The following is a 6,470-nucleotide window of genomic DNA, read 5'->3' on the forward strand; positions in this document are numbered from 1 at the left end:
AACTATAATTCCATAATCGATGAACTATAATTCCATAATCGATGAACTATAATTCCATAATCGATGAACTATAATTCCATAATCTAATCTATGAACTAAAATTTTCAGAATGAATGAACTAAAATTCCAGAATCTATGAACTAAAATTTCAGAATCGATGAACTATAATTCCAGAATCGATGAACTATAGTTCCATAATCGATGAACTATAATTCCATAATCCATGAACTAAAATTCCATAATGAATGAATAAAATAATGTTGTTACTAGGAATCGAACCTGAATTTTTTTTTTTAAAGGGAAGACGCGCGTTTTTAATAAAACGACGTCGTTTTTGCATCTGTATGCACCATGCATGGTGCATACAGATGCACAGCATAACTATTCCCTATAATGGGTAGAAAAAATGGCGGTCAAATTTTTTAATCAAATGAATGATTTAGATTGATCATATCTTAATTTTTCCTTAAGTTTTTCTAATTTATCCTTAATGAATATGATTATCCGTTAAATTTTCCGTTAAATATTATCTTTTTCGTTAATTCTGTTAGTTCACCGTTAACTTACTCATTGATTTCAATAAGAAAGGTCTTAGGTTCGAACCCCATCCCAATCAAAGTTGGCATAATTAGTACTCTATTTTACTCTTATTAAATTAAATAATAATTTAGTAGCTACAACAAAAAATAATACATATGTATTTCTTTAATTTAGAATAGAATTATGTGTCTACAATGTCTTTATTTTTTAAAAAAATTATTATTATAAATAAATTAAATAAGAGAAATAATTCCATTAATTATATTGTATTTATTTTTCTCCAATATAAAAATTCTTTACATTCAAATTCATTAATTGATTATATTCGCTAAATTGTCCCTACAATGTCTTTATTAAAAAAAAATTTATTCATTATCAATAAATTAATTAAGAGAAATAATTTTATTAGTTATATTGTCTTTATATTTCTCCAATGTAAAAAATTCTATATATTCAAATTCATCAATTGATTATATTCACTACATTGTCTATTATTTTTTTGTGCACTATTTTTTAATTAAATATCAAATTTATAATACAAAATAATCCTATATATTTATTTATCAAGTATTTTATTAATACCATGAAAAAAATTAAAAAATATATAATTAATAAAGTCAATCATATTAACTACTTGAGTGATTTGTTGACAAAGAGAATATTCAAATCACACAACAAATTGAAATGAGAACTACCTTGCAATGTCGTTGTTTGACAATCAGCAGTTAGCGGTTAGCGTTAGCATATTATATTAACGAATTTGACCAGCAAATGATATTTGAAAAAATTAGCTGTTTAGATTAACATGTAAAATGACCTAAGGGTATACATATATTTAATAATAATAATAATAATAATAATAATAATAATAATAATAATAATAATAATAATAATAATAATAATAATAATAATAATAATAATAATAATAATAATAATAATAATTGTTTAAAAAAAAAATTAAGCCAATCATATGGACTACTTGGGGGATTTATTGACAAAAAGAGTATTCAAATCACACAACAAATTGAAGTGGGAAAATATCTCGCAATGTCCTTGTTTGGCAATCAGCAGTTAGCTCTTCAATATTAGTATATATTTAATATTTTATACCCTAATTTTTATTTGCTCTCCCTTATGTCCCGTATTTAGTTTCAAGTATACCTATACAATTATTTTATTGACAATTATAATCAATCTTGACTATATCAGCTTGCATTTGTAAACTTAGAATTGCCTATTTAAATACGCAAATTTAATATTCAATTATCTATGCATGAACAATCCAATATAATCTTGCCTCGATATACTTTAAACTATTTATTTTATAAAAAAAAAATATTGGGCATTATCCAATCGCGCAATTCGCGTAAAAAACTAGTATATACATATATATATATATATATATATATATATATATATATATATATATATATATATATTTGACACAACTTAGAGCGAGGGAGATAAGTGAGCATGATATAGGAATCTAGAAAATGTTTTACACATAAAAATTTCAGAATACATTTTTTGCCAAAAAGAATTTTTTCCCTTTGACAAATATTTTTCAATTGACTTACCTTTTTTCTAAATTGTTAAATATTAAAAAATCTATCTATATATATATATATATATATATATATATATATATATATATATATATATATATAATCATTTTTTTGACTTTTCAAAGTTAGCTTAGTTGAATGAGTAAAAACAAAAATTAATTATCAACTTTATCATAGATTAGTCAAAATTGTTGGAAGGAATTATTTGAGAATATGTCATGCCATTACTCTGTAGGTTACGTTTAATGAGTGAATAATTTATACTATTTTATATTTTTATATGATACTTTGTAGGACATATTCTTATCTTTACGGATTATTCTACCATGCTATTCGTGCATTTGCAACTATTAAAATTATTCCACAATTGCAGATAAACATTAATAACGTTGCGTTGCATTTTTTTAAAAAGAATTTTATTAAAGCTTCAATAACCGGTCAAAGATAATTAAAATGCATAAACTAATTCGATGTATATAATAACAATGCTTTTCAACATTCATATTTAATTGGCGGCCCGGGGGATGCCGGGCGTCCCACATTCGCATACCCCAAAAGCACAATAAGGGTCTTTGCTTCCACAAAAGCCCACACAGTCTTTCCAACTCTTGCAAGCAAGATCAACATTGATTGACTCAGTTCCAAGATTGCCTTCCTTCACAACATTCAAACGGGAAGCTTCACAACTTAAAATACCTATGGATTAAAAAGATATGGTTATATTTATATCTCATATACATAAAAATTTGAGAAAAAAATTTATTTACAATCTTCGATTATATCATTCTAGTCATTTTCGGGATAAGGGAAATCCAAAGCCACTATCCAAAGGTGTCCACCGGTAAACTCTGTCTTCTGACCCTAACCGGCAAAGGATTGAGATTTGAGAATCACGATTTTGTTGTTTGAAAGACCAAATGACAACTTTTGTGTAAAGATGAAAGTGTATTTGGCAATTTTTAAAAGATGACCGATTAAAACTATATGATTAAGAAGTTAGAAAACTTTTTTCATAAAAAATTTACAAGAAATACGGAATTTGAATTACAACATAATTATTTAAAAAAAAAAAAAGAATTACAACATAATTAAGGGGAAAGAAGAAATAGAATCTCACTTGAACAAATGAGGAGGATGATAATACCGAAAAAAACATTCTTTTGTGTTTTTTCCATCTTTTTCTAAACAATGTCTAGAGCTTGCATTTGATTTGTGATTTTCCTTGGATTATATATAATAATAAAAAGTGATTGCAATAAATGTTTACCATATAAGTCTATATAATAAATATTTTATACTAAAAATGCATGATTTATATCTTTTACGAGTTTACCGAAATGAGTTAATTTCATTTTTGGTTCTAGATTTATAGGTGACAAATCACTTTTAGCCTTTTTTTTTTTTTTTGTATTATTAGAACATATTCTTTTGATCCTAGTATTATTGTGACATGACCCATTTTGGTCCTTTATAAAAAAAAATCGTTGAAATTTCGTTAAATACAAATGCATTTTGCTCTTCAATTATGATTTTTTACAAAAATAAAAAAATAAACATAAAAAATATAACGGGTCAACACATTTTGTATTAAAAATATCAAAATATCTTTTTATTTAACAAAATTTCAGCGACTTTAATTTGTTGGTAGATGACCAAAATTGATCATGTCACAATAATACTAGGTCCAAAAGGGGATGTTTTGATTTAAAAAAAAAAAAAAAAAAAAAAAAAAAAAAAAAAAGAAGACTAAACGTGAACTGTCGCCTATAAATCTAGGATAAGAAATATAATTAACTCTTCGAATTATTAATTGATTAATTTATTTTCCATATAATAGTGATTTCCGTTTAATATGGAATGCCAGAATGAAAATTAAAATATGTGGTCCTTATCTAAGTCTATATAATACAGCTTTTTATACCAAAATTGCATGATTATAACTTTTATTACTAGTTTAATTTACTGAAATTATTAATTGATTAATTTATTTTCCATATAATAGTGATTTCCTTTTTATATTCCACTATACCAGAATGAAAATTAAAATATATGATCTGTTATAAATATATCATAAGTGGACATTATTTCTATAACGGATGTAACGGTCATTATTAATACCATCATTATGGCTTTTGTATTATATATGTATTATCATATATTGTATGCTTGAAGCAGAAAACAGATGAATGAAATGATCCTGACCTTTCCCCTCTTCACCCTGTCTTTCTCTGTTTAACATGATCCATATTTTAGATTGATATATAATTATTTAAATTAGAACATCAAATATATAAGTGCAATTGAAGATATGATTTTTATCGTTTATGTGTTTTTATGTTATCATTGATTGAATTTGAGTAAATAATTGTTCAAATTAATAGCTAATGTGTAGATGTAAGCATGCAGTGCTGTAACTTTTGAGATTTTATTTATCCTTGTATAGTATTTTTTTTTTTTATAAATTAGGCAAATGCCCTCGTTTTCTAGCTACTCAGATATAGGAATGAATTGCTATCTTAATTCATTTGTATGGAAGATATATATATTTTTGTCTAGATATATAGAAATTTTGTCATTTAAAAAATAATAATATCAACGATTGTATTTACACATTATTGAGACCTATTTGTAGACGACATTGATAGTAGTAACACAATCTTGTACATTATCGTCTATAGCTAACACCTTTAGTCCATCACGATGGTTGACTCGGGTTAAAATATATAATGATAGAGTATTAGTCAATTAGCGATCCTTTTATATTTTAAGTCAATTAGTAATATCAAATTCATTTTTAGTCAATTTTTTTTTTTTAATTTTAGTCCACTAGAATATCATGTGCAGTGATATTTTTACTTAATATCCGTTCTATTTTTAATTGATGATGTATAATATTATTATTGAAATATTTCCTTTTTATTTTTAATTTACTTTTAATATTATTTAAAATATGCATTTACTATTTATGGTGTAGAATATTATTATTCAAATATTTCCGCCCAATTTTAGTTTTCGTTCCATTTTTAATTAAAATGCAATGATCTAACCATTTATTTTTTCATATTAGTCAAGTATGGATCATTTTTTATTTGCAGTCAACTATTTATATTAATTTCTTTTTATATTTTCAGTCAATTAGTATTATTATATTCATTTTCAGCCAATTATTTACATAACCTCACCAAAATAAAAAAATAAAAAATCAGCCAATTATTCTCTTTTATTTTCAATCAATTAGTCAATTAAAATATCAGATGCAATGATATTTTAATCCAAATTTTGTTCCATTTTTAATTAATGATGTAGAATATTATTACTGAAATATTTCTGTTTCATTTTTAATTTTCATTGCATTTCTAGTTTAACTTTAGTATTTTTTAAATTATTCATTTACTATTGATGATGTAGAAAATTATTATTGAAATATTTCAATTTCCTTTTTTAATTTACCTTTGCTTGATGATGTAGAATATTATTATTGAAATATTCCAATTTTATTTTTAATTTATGTTTCATTATTTAAAATTCTGAAAGATTTATGACATAATTGAGATTTGATGTATTATACTGTGTAATATTATTGTGAAAATTTAAAATGCAATGATCTGACCATTTCCTTTTCCATTTTAGTCAATTATGGATCATTTTTTATTTTCAGTCAATTATTAATATTCATTTTCTTTTCTAATTAACCAAATTGTTCTCTCTTTTTTTTTTCATTTTATAATTTTCAGTCAATTATTAATATTCATTTCTTTTTCCAATTTACCTAATTTCCATTGCATTTTAATTAATGATGTAGAACGTTATTGTGATATATTCATGGTTCTTTTTTTTTTATTCCTTTTTTAATTTACCTTTACTGTTTAGTATTTACTATTGTTTGGACGGGAAATCAAGTAAATAGGATTTTGTTTTTATTATAGTATATACTAGATGAGATCATGAGATCTCATGAAATCCATTGATTCATTTTTCATGAATGGTTGAGATTATAAGAGATTGTGAAAGTAATTAAGGATATATTGAAATCAAAATGATTAAATAGTAATTGTAGATATATGTTTAATTATAGATATAATTCAATTGGAATCTTAAACATTATATTATGGAGATTATGAATGAAAATTGATATTTTATAATTATTAGGGACCCTATCAATGGTAATAATTAATTATATTTTGTACATTTGAAATTTTAAATTTTAAATTTTGGGGAATTTTACGGTGGTGTGTGCGTGGGTTTGGAATGGTGTGTGCGTTTTAAAGTTTGCCATGGTGTACACCTCCTGTTACAAAAAACCGCACACGCCATTCCACACTGGCGCACACACCATCGTAAAATTCCCCACAATTTAAACACAAA

The sequence above is a fragment of the Ipomoea nil genome, unplaced genomic scaffold, assembly GCF_001879475.1.
Source record: "Ipomoea nil cultivar Tokyo-kokei standard unplaced genomic scaffold, Asagao_1.1 scaffold2833, whole genome shotgun sequence".
Taxonomy (NCBI): Eukaryota; Viridiplantae; Streptophyta; class Magnoliopsida; order Solanales; family Convolvulaceae; genus Ipomoea; species Ipomoea nil.